The sequence below is a fragment of the Pan paniscus genome, chromosome 1 (genome assembly GCF_029289425.2).
Source record: "Pan paniscus chromosome 1, NHGRI_mPanPan1-v2.0_pri, whole genome shotgun sequence".
NCBI lineage: Eukaryota > Metazoa > Chordata > Mammalia > Primates > Hominidae > Pan > Pan paniscus.
This window is the reverse complement of record NC_073249.2, coordinates 160762236-160774271: the sequence shown is the minus strand read 5'-3', so window position 1 is coordinate 160774271 and position 12036 is coordinate 160762236. Positions and strand designations below refer to the sequence as shown.

The window sequence follows — 12036 nt, the reverse complement described above, 5'->3', positions numbered from 1 at the left end:
CTTTTTAGACTAAGTGAAGTAGAAGCCTGTTAATTTATCTTTTTTCAATGTCAATACTATTGAATATTCAACAAAGAATTGGTCAGAACTTGGGCTTCAGAGCCTGGTAGTCATTGGGGCTTTTTTTCTCTTCTCCCGGACACAATGCCATTATATCCCTCCTCTTCCCCCATCTCCAAGTAAGATTTAGCTACGTGACTAGCTTTTAGCTCTTGAAATGTGAGTAGACAGATCATGTCATTTCTAGGTAGAAACTTTAAGAGTTAGTTTGTGATTCATCACATCTCTTTTTTCTGCGTCTGCAGCCTTGGAGATAGAAGCCCTACCAACAAGGGTTCCGAAGTGACTGTATTGAGCAGAGTTCTCCATATGACCCACATTAGACACGTAGTGAGAATGAGAAATAAAATGTACTGCACTAAGCCACTGAGATTGACATTGTTGTTATGAAAGCATAAGCTAGCCAGTCTGGTTGGTAAAGAGGTAACTAGACATGGACTCAAGTCCTGGCTCTGTCACTAACTGACTAACTGTAAAAAAGTTACACAACTTCTTAGAGCTCCAGTTTCTTCATTTTTGGAAATAATTATACTGAATTTGCCAAAACTCTGTGAGAATTAGAGACAAGGTATACAAAGTACCTTGTAAACAATAGCCATCCCCTACATAGCCGCTATTAAAGTCTGCATCCATCATTTTAGATAGTTACCCAATTTTAGTGTTTTGATTTTGCAATACCTTATGGTGGCTATCGCTCTCAGATTTGTGTTGTGTTCAGATTTCTTGAAAATGTTTTCTCCATGTTTATCTGAGAAATTGTTAAAAATAAAAATAATGAAAGCAAGATATGGCCAAGGACAGGACTGAGTGGTCATGCTGATATAGATCTTTTCACATTTATTAATGGCTGTCTTTAGATAAAGTTGTAAAATTAATTCACCTTGCAATGGCCCCAAACTCCCCATCTTGTTTCTGAGGATACAGAGGTTTTTTTTCCATAGGTATCCTATAAAAGAGTTGCTTAGCCAGTCACCTTGCTACGACTGCATAAGATATAATCACATCAACTTCTTAAACATTTGTAAACTTCTTAAACATTTGTAAACTATTTGTTTTGTGGTATGTTGGCTTTTTGTCTCAAACAGCTGATTCTTCTGTGTATTATGAAGTACTCAAATCATTTCTGAGCCATTATCTTTGCTCACAGGATAATTCTACACCAAAACTTCTGTCATTATGCTATTATAGAGTTATTTTTCTATAATGATCTGATTGCCTGCTTATACTATCCACCTTATTTAAAATGCTTCATTGGTCACACAAGATTTTATCTATTTGTATATAAACTAAAATTCAAAATCTACTTATGGAAAAATATCTCCTATACCCTTGATCTATGTAGATGACAAACTCAACTCTTAGGAAAAAGAAGAAGGGATGATAGGAATTACATCTCATAATTTCATTTTGAAAAACAAAAGTTGGTTGGTATCATGGAAGAGATAGGAATTTCAGGAGAGAGTGACCTTAGCTAATATACAGATAACAAAACTGTACAAAGACAAGAGTATTAATAAGGCAAATGTATTTGTAGAATAGTAGAAAGAAAGGATTACCTTCAGAGGTAGGCTTGGTATAAAAGGAAGTATCACTTCTTATGATGGACGAGCTATAAAGCTATAAAGCTTATTTCTTCCAGGGGTGATACAGCTGGAAATATACTTAGATTCTAAATAGGTTTAGATAGATTTATAAATACATCAATAATGTACCATCGAGGGCAGGACAGGTCATAGGAACATAAATATGATATTTTTGAGGGGAACTTTGGGTGGCCTATCACCTCATACTCTTAAGAGAAGACTTATGTTGGATGGTTCAGCAGCTTGACCAATTTTGGGACATTCCTTTGTTCTTATAAGTGTTATCATAGTCAAATTACTCAGAGGAACAAATAGTTACAAACTCCCTGAGGTCTTAGATGACAAAATTATATACATATATATATATATGTGTGTGTGTGTGTGTATGTATGTATATATGTATGTATATATATGTGTATGTGTATCTGTATCTGTATCTGTATATAAGTATATGTAGATATGTGTGTGTGTATATGTATATGTATGTATACATATATACATATATGTGTATGCATATATATGTATGTATATATATGTGTATGTATGTATATAGACACTGACATTACTCATAATTTAAAAACATCTTAACATTTTTGAGAAAGCGGCAAGGACTTCTTTTACGCTGTATGAAGGGAACTAGAGAATGTTGAAAGTCATAGGTCTGAAAATGTTTAATTACAAGTGCGTTTTCTTTAAAATCTATCCTTCAGTTGAGATGACAGTAGCTGTCACCACACCCCTTTCCCTAGGTAGCCAAATTAATTGGGAAAAGAAAAAATGTGTTCATTGGAGTGGAGTCTCACACACTATCACAGTGCCCTTGACAGCACCCTGTTGTGGCCCCTGTTCCACCTATGTGATGGCCTTTCAGACATGACAAACAGTTTTTCTAGTTTCTTTAGGTGAAAAGATTTAACTGCCAATTAACGAGACATCCTAGGTTTAAAAAAAAGTGACCGTAACTTCGTAATTTTATTTTCCTAGCATCTGTTCTATTCAAGCCAAGCCTACTGCGGTGATCTTCATCAAGACAATTCAGGGGTTTCCTAGCAACCAAGTTTCCTGTGGTTTCCTTGGTTATATGTAATGACATAACTCTTATGGGCAACTTCACAAAAACACAGAAGAAAGCCCTCCTAAAGAATGAAATTCCCAAAAAAATCAAGTTACTGCTCACTGAGTGTCTCTGTTTAAAATGGAGAAATTTATCTTCGTGAATGTTAATGACACTAATAAATAATTATGTAGCAATTGCAAAGTAAAATCACATGGTTATTTGATTTCTTTCATTGTTTTTGTTATATGCCTGATCTTAATTTGATTTCTGAAATCAGGATCCTTTTTCCATCTCTTCTAATTGACTGCCACATACTTAGTCATATCCAGCAGATGAAAATTAGACAGTTAAAAAAATTACATGAGAGGTCATTTATTAAAATAGCAGAGTTGTAGTTGCTCAAGAGTAGGAACCAATAATACTGCCTGTTTTTTACTAATAAAGTATATTATGAGGTTTGTATGGCAGTATCAAGGGTTTTTGGTGGAGGCCATTAAATAACTATTAATGTATACTGAGAAGTAAATTTTCCGTGCCAGCATGACCAACATTATCTACTTTTATGTACTTAATTGTTTTTTCCTTCTATATTCACAAAGACAAATTATACTGGGTAACTGTAATCTTTGGTGATATATCTAATATCCATAATATGTCAACCAAAGAAGAAATATAAATTTACACAATTAAGAGTAAAATTTGTGCAACATCGGCTATTCATCCTTGCATTTTCAGTGCCTATCATACAAGGCGGCTTGTGATAAATATAAAATATTGGATTAATGAATGACCAGGGCTCAACAACTCCTTTGGTTTTTCCAGTGGAAATCAGAATTTAATATGAGGATCCCCAGATTAAAGTAATGCACACTTAGAAAAGGAGAAAAACATAATTAATACATCAGAAATTTTTGAGTTAGAGTACAGTAAGTCCTCACTTGTTGTTGGTAGGTTCTTGGAAACTGTGACTTTAAGTGAACTGACATACTGGATAGTAGAACTAATTTTACCATAGTTTAATTGATACAAGCAAGAGTTCAGTTCTTACAGCATACAGTATATACAGTACCTTGTTTCCCTTAAAGTCACACTTTTCAAGAATCTATCCGTGAGGACTTACCATATATATTCCTCTGCATACTATTCATTTATTAATTAAATATTTATTATGGACCTATTAGGTACCAGGTTCTGTGCCAAGTGCTCAGAGTACAACTGAGAACAAAATTAAATATGATTACAGCCTCAAGAAGCTTGAAAATTCAAAATGTTTAGGAATTATAAATTAGCTAAATGATAATACAAACAAAAGTACAAATACTGTAAAGACAAGATACTGTAAACACAAGATAGATTAAGCCATGAGTTTAACAAAGAAACCTCTTCTGATCTGGGGGTAGAGTGTCCAGGGATAGCTTCTCAAAGGAAGTAGCATTTAAGCTGAGAGATGAAGGCCTAGGTAAGCATAACTGGGAGAAAGTTGGGTGTGAGTGGGGAACAGCAGAGACAAAAGGATAAGCATGTGCAAAGACTTTAGAGGAGCCCAAAGAAGCAGAGAGACCTGGAGTTCTCATTTCTGTTAGTGGGAATGAACCTAGAATAAGAGGAGATTTCAGAGGGTTTCAAAAGGATTCCTATAGGCCATGTTGAGCATTTAGCAGAAACAATCTAGAAAAAGTTCGGAAATGTGGTTCATAGTTACAATTTAACCTTTGTAGTATTAAATGTATTTTAAAAATCACCTAAGACTTTGATCTGAGGGTGAAAGTTTAATTCTGAAGTTACTGAAATAGTTGAGCCCCAGTAGGACAGGGTTTGTGGCATGAATAGGGCATTCGGACAGACTGTGCTCGTGGACTAGGGGTCAAACCAAGGAGAAGCTGAAGTCCAGCAGCAGTGTCAATTATCCAGGCAGGAAGATTGAAGGCCTAAGGCTCAGAGCAGGCAAAAAGCATGATAATGGGGTGGGGTGGAGAAAATAGCACTTATTTAAGATGATTTTATTATGTATTTGTATATACATTATTTCATTTAATTCTAAAAACCACATGATGAGGTGGGTATTGCTTTCTCCCTTTTTATATTAAGAAACTGAGAAATAGAAAGTGTAAAAAGCATACCCTGGATGACATGATACCAGTGAGGCTGGGATTAAAATCTAGGACTTTCTTGAGTTCTAAAATTGTGCTTTTTTTTCAGTGTAATACATTATATTTCCACTCTTCTGTGCAGTAACTTGGGTCAGAGTCTTGATATCAATATGGACCGTATGTCATAGCTGACCACAGCCAATGAGAGAGGAAGATATTTATCCCAATCTTGCTTTCCTGAGGCTTCTAACCAATAAGCTATACTAAGCCTAACTTAGTTGAAGCAAATGCCTTCTTTAACTTTATTTAAATAGAACCACTTATTTATGTATTTATTTATCCAAGAAACTTTATTAAGTTATCTTTAAAATCACATGCTTAGCAATCATTTTGAAAGTGATGCATTTGGTATTTGATGTATTCAATTCTGCATTGAGATGAGGGGAAAAAAAGCATAACACAACTTATGCCGCTCATATCATTAAGGCAAATGTGGAAAAGTAGAAGGGACCCAGAAATCATTTGGGCCCTTGATGTTCTTTCATTCATTCAATCAATTTTTTATTGAACTTCTCCTATATGCCAGGCACAGTTTTAGGTGTTGTGGATATTCCACTGAACAAAGTCCTTGATATCATGGGAAATAGACAAAAACACATAATCTAATAAATTATAAATCATAGTCAGGCAGCAAGAAATAATATGAAGAGAAATGGATGAGAGCATTAAAAAGTGATCAAGTAAGGCCTCCCTGAGGCAGTGAAATCTGACTAGAGACCAGAAAGAAGCTAAGGAGTGATAAATGGAGGAAGACAATTCAAGGCAGAGTGAGGAGAAATCTCAAATACTGAGACATACAGCATGCTTGGTAGGTTGGAGAAATGACTGCGCTTCAGATTTTCTGAAAACTTAGTGATTAATGATTTTTCAAGCTAATAAACTGAGTTTACAATCCTTGTATAACAGAAGAGACTCAAAGATCTACCATTTAGTCAAGGAGCTATGCAGCTAAAACTATATAAATCCAAATCTAGCCTCATTTAATATGAACAATTGTGTTAAAATCAACTTCTTTTCTGCATTAAGATTTAGTCCTTTAAAGTTTTCAATTAGCAATGACTGCGCCTCAGATAAACCTCATTGGCTATGATATCGCTACTGTGCAAAGCTGATTTAGTCCTTTAAAAACTAAAAGCCACTCTCTTGGCTTACGAACTTTGAGAATCACTTTAGAATTGTTTAAGGCAAAGACACAAACTGGGTTAATTTCATAGTAAAGATGGTTCTCTGTTGTTTGCACAGTATTTTATTAATTCCAGAATCATGGAACATTAGAACTTAAAGTGATATCTGAATTCATCTAAAGCACCATAATAGTAGCTAACATTTATAGGGCCAGCTGGCATTCTAAATGCTTGACTCATATTAGCATATTTTGTCCTCATAACCTTTGCAGACATAAATATTATGCCTCTGTTTTTAAATGGGGGAAACTGAGGAATATAGGGGTTAAGTAATTTTCCCAAGGTAATACAACTATTAAGCAATGAACCCGTGCAGTCTGACTCTAAAGTCTTTGCATTTAACCATTGCATACTAGACAGTTGGAAGAAACTGAGACTGACTGGTTAAGTAAAATTTCCAAGATCACACCTTTGGAAAGCAAAGGTGGAATTTCAGCCTTGACCTGTATGCCCTTAGAATTTGAGTTCTTAATTACTATTCTGTGCTACAAGCATCATTCATCTTGGTGAACATCTAGTTTAAACTCCACTTTGAGAGGTAATATTATTCAGTAGAGTGTACATGGACTTTTTGAACTAGAAGAGTCTTTTTTAAAATTCAATTATATACTTGCTATTACAGCTTGCAATCTTGAGCAAATAACTTATTTAAGTCTCAGTTTGCTTATCTATAAAATTTGGGTAGTCATACCTGCCAAATTACATTGTAGAGAGAAATAAATGATGTATTGTGTCTAACATAGCATTGAGTATGTATGAGGCAATTGACATATGGCGCAATTACTGTAATTCTGGAGAGGACACTAAGGTCAAAGGAACTGTGTCACATAGCTAATAGTGGAATACCTGGGATACAAATCAGGTTCCCTGATTATTATATTTCTTGCCTTGAACTAAAAAAGTACTAAGTAGTGACAAGATTCACAGAAAAATAACCTGCCAATTTCTCTGTATGTCTGTTGTTATTCCAACTCAGAATCTGTGATATTAATAGCCATAGCCAATTTGCTGAACTCCTAGTGTGAACCATGCTAGTTCTCTATGATATATGATGTCATGGATTGCTATGTAATATCATATGTATCACTCTTGCTTTCCCAATTAGATCATAACAATCATCTCACAGGGATTTGTTTCTTGTTTGATTGTTTTTGTGTTTCTTCTGTATCCTCGAGCTTCACCTTCAAGTGTGGGAGAAAAGGTCTTTTATGTTAACCCACAAATCAACTACTTTAACTGCTTCTTAAATTTTTAAATATTTTATTTTATACTTTTAATCAATACATGCTATTGTAAATGTTTATGGGCTACATAATGATATTTCAATACATATAATGTGTATTGATGAGATCAGGATAATCAGTATATCCATTATCCTCCTAACTTATCATTGCTTTGTGTTAGGAACATCCAATATTCTCCTTCTAGCTATTTGAAACTGTATATTATTGTTGACTATAGTCATCCTACAGTGCTATAGAACACTTTGACTTATTTCCCCTATCTAGCTATAATTTTGTATCCTTTAAAAAATCTGTGCATATACCCTTTTCCTTACCCTTCCTAGCCTCTAGTATCCTCTGTTCTATTTTTCACTTCTATAAGATCAACATTTTTAGCTTCCTCATATGAGTGAGAACATGCAGTTTTTAACTTTCTGTTCTTGGGTTTTTTCACTGAAACTGCTTTGTTGAGAGATCATTTACATGCAATAAACAGTATCAACTTTAAATGTACAATTCTATGAGTTTCGACAAATGCATACAGTTGCATAACAACCACCACAATTATGACATAGACTACTTTGTCCAAAATGGCTGCCACTTGTGGCTACTGATCACTTGAAATGGGGCTAGTCCTAATTAAATGCGGTATAAGTAAAAAAAAAATTATATATATATATACTGCATTTCAAAGGCTTAGTATAAAATTTAAGTATCTCATTAATAATTTATGTTGATTATATATTGACCATATTTTTATATATCAAGTAAGTATATTTAAATTAATCTTACTTTTTTACTTTTAAATATAGCTAGTAAAATATTCAAATTACATATGTGACTGGCACTATATTTCTATTGGGCAATGTTTTCATAGAACATTGTGACCACTTCTAAAAACTTATTCCTTGCCACTTTCTAAACAATCTCCTTCCTGCACCTGAACTCTTGGTGATCACTGTTATTCCCTCTGTCACTATAGTTTTGCCTTTTTTAGAACATCAAATAGTGTGTAGTTTTTCATATCTGGTCAGCATAATGCTTCTGAGAGTCATCCATGTTTTTATGAATCAGCTGTTTGTTCCTTTATTGTTGAGTGGTATTTATCATGGATATTCCATAATTTGTTTATGTACTTCTCAGCTAATGGACATTTGGGTTGTTTCCAGTTTTTGATTCTTAATGAAGCTGGCATGAACATGTGAGTACAAGTTTTGTATGGACATAGGTTTTCATTTCTACTGGATAAATATATCAGAAGGGGATTACTGGATGGCATAATAAGTATACATTCAACTTTAGAAGAAACTGCCAAACTGTTTTCCAGAGTGGTTATAATACTTTACATCTCCACTAGTAATGTATGGGAGTTTAAGTTGTTCCACATTTTCAACAGCTTTGTATTGTCAGTCTTATTAAATTTTAGCCATTCAAGTGGATGTCTTTGGTATCACATTGTGATGGTTTTCATTTATGTTTTCCTTTATAACTAATGATGTCGAAGATATTTGTATGTGTTTATTTGCCTGCCATTCATATTTCTTCCTTGGTGAAATGTGTCAATCAAATCTGTTGCCCATTTTTAAATGTTATTTGTCTTCTAATTGAGTTGAAAGGGTGAAGTTATTTATAAACACTGGATATGATAGTTTCTATTTTTACATCTTCAAATTTACTTTTTTTTCTGCAGTGTTTAATATCATGGCAATACAATGCATTGTAATTTTTCATTGCAGATTTTCTTCTCTAAATTTCCAATTGGCTCTTGGTTATAGCCTATACTTTTTTCTTCCATTATTTTATATTACTCTTTCTCTCTATCTTCTTGAACAAATGAAACATTTGTAGTACTTTTTTAAAAAGATCCTTGTATACAAATTCTATTATATCTGTTATTTTTAGTCTTTTAATTTGTTTATTTCTCTATTGTTTATTGTCCTCGTTTTTCTATCTTTTTATTAATTATTGGACTTTTTAGATAATACATTGTTTGCTGCTGGGTTTTTTTTTTTTGTATTTTTTAAAGTGGTGATAGATTTTGTTCTGGCACCATTGGGATACTTTTTGAATCAGTTTGATCCTTCTGAAGCTTACTTTTAACCTTTATTAGAATTGGCCCAGAGCACCAATTAGTCTAGGGTTACTACTATGGTGATAACTATATAATGATTCTTGCGGATGCTCCATGTAAACACACTGCTTGGTAGAAACATGAATTAAGACTAACTCTATGTAAGCTCTGACAGTTGTTCAGAGTCAGGTTCTTTCTTCAGCATTGGGTAGTTTTCTCTCACACAATTGCATATCAGTCTTCAGCCAGACTCAAAGGGATGCCTCAGCAGATTCTCAGAGCTCTATCTCAGTGCAGCTCCTTCATCTCTGGTACTTGTTCTTGCAATTCTAGCCATTTGGCCTTCCATAAACTCTGATCTCTACCTTAACTCAGAACAAATGCCAGTCTCTGTCTGGGTTCCCCATCTCTGCACTGCAGCCTAGCAACTGCTTTCAGGCTGTACACTGGACGTTCATTGAACTCACCCTGCTTCTTTACCTTTTCTCAGGAATCATGATCCATCATTTCATAGATTTTCTATTTCATTATTCCATCATGGCTGGAAGCATAAGGCTAGATATTTTAACTTTGAAATAAAATATCATCTTTGAAGCCTGCAAAGGTTACATATGCAGCCTGAGTTTTTCCTTTCCATTGACAGTTCAAAATATGAGCACTCTGCATGGGTCTTCAAGAGGTTAGTTTTAAATTTTTGCTCCCTAGGTTCCAAGTAAAACCCAGTTAGAAATATTAACACTTTAACATTCAAGAAAGAAAGTCTAAAGACTATAATGAGCGTACCTGTTGCTAAATTTGTAAGGTTTCATTTCTAAATCAAATTAGAGCATTAAAAAGCAACTTAATTGGAGTACTTTTCTTTAACTCTCCCATAAATGGCTTTGCTCAGCTATATTTCATTATTGTGCTTTTAGCTTTCACTAAGGCCATACAAAAACATCACACCTTCTGGTAACACATGCACACACAAATATAGATACAGTGAGAATTGAATTACCATAACACATCTCCATCACTTCCTACTACTAAATGTAATTCTCAGATCCTTTGTTCCTGGCTTGGTGAAAACCTTGAAAATTTTTTTAAACAATTTCATTTCATTTTAAGTTCTGGGATACATGTGCAGCATGTGCAGGTTTGTTACATAGGTAAACGTGTGCTATGGTGGTTTGCTGCACCTATCAACTCATCACCTATGTATGGCCCCAGTGTATGTTGTTCCCCCGCCCCCGTGTCCATGGGTTCTCACGGTTCAGCTCCAACTTATAAGTGAGAACATGCGGTGCTTGATTTTCTGTTCCTGTGTTAGTTTGCTGAGGATAATGGCTTCCAGCTCCATCCATGTTCCTACAAAGGACATGATCTCATTCTTTTGTATGGCTGCATAGTATTCCATGGTGTATATGTACCACATTTTCTTTATCCAACCTATCATTGATGGGTATTTGGGTTGATTCCATGTATTTGCTATTGTGAATAGTGCTTCAGTGAACATATGCATGCATGTATTGAAGTAATACATTAGTGGATGCCACTTAATGTGTTTTTGGTAGTTTTGACTCTTATTTCAACTTCATTGTTCTAATTCCTTTTTCTTTATGTCATTTTGATTTTTAATGGAAGAATTACATTTTAAAACAATGAGTGAATAAAATTGTTTTTCTATTTTGGCAATCCTAAACACATAGTTGATATTCAGTAAACTCTGATAAAACGGAAGTAATTGCTAATAGACTAAGCTAGTGAACATATGCAAGAAATGGATTACAAGTCCATTTATCTCAGTCCCAAGCACATATTGACACCTACAATATATAAAATGTTGAGGTGGGCGCCAAAAAATAAACTGACAGAGATGTGGTCTTGTCATGGAGCAATCACTTATGAATTTGATTTTGTATTGATTCAGTCAGAACAGATTGCTTTCTCTGCTTGAAATGCTGCCGCTTCCTGCAAGACACCATACTCAGATAATCTCTCATGTTTCTTACTTAATTCAAGCCCTTCCTTTAACATCACTTCATCAAAGAAGTCTTCCCTGGCCATTTTTCCTAAAATACAATTAACTGTTTATATTTTATTCTCTTACTCTGTTTGTGTGTATATGTATATATACAGACACATATATATGTACATTTGAGACAGAGTCTTGCTCTGTTGCCCAGGCTGAAGTTCTGTGGTGGGATCTCGGCTCACTGCAGTCTCCCCCTCCTGAGTTCAAGCAATTCTCCTTCCTCAGCCTCCCAAGTAACTGTGACTACAGGTGCGCACCACCACGCTGACTAGTTTTTGTATTTTTAGTAGAGATGGGGTTTCCTCATGTTGGCCAGGCTGGTCTCGAGCTCCTGACCTCAGGTGATCAGCCCGCCTTGGCCTCCTAAAGTGCTGGGATTACAGGTGTGAGCCACTGTGTCCAGCCTGTGTTCAAATTTTTCTTTCACTTCTAACCTTAATTTCAAAGTAAGCTCTGTGAGGATAGGGATTTGGGCTGATGTGTTCAAACAGTATCCATGAGTCTTAGAACAATGACTAGTACATGTAAATGCTTAATAAATATTCACTTAATCAATCAATAAATGAATTTAAAAAGTGAATCCTCTATGATTAATCTAATCATAGATATGTTTAAGTTTAGCCTGAATTGTCTGTAGCTTGCCAGAATTTCCACTGGTAGCCAGCTGTGTTTGAACTCATGAAAAATACTTTCC

At 34.6% G+C, this 12036-nt stretch overlaps 1 protein-coding gene and 1 pseudogene across 3 annotated transcripts in view; one reads left to right on the top strand and one right to left on the bottom strand.

Moving 5' to 3' along the window:
* The window catches only part of PDE4B (phosphodiesterase 4B), a 582717-nt gene that overhangs the window by 297286 nt on the left and 273395 nt on the right, over window positions 1-12036 (top strand). The window lies entirely within an intron of this gene.
* LOC112438243 (U4 spliceosomal RNA) lies at window positions 5839-5960 on the bottom strand (annotated as a pseudogene).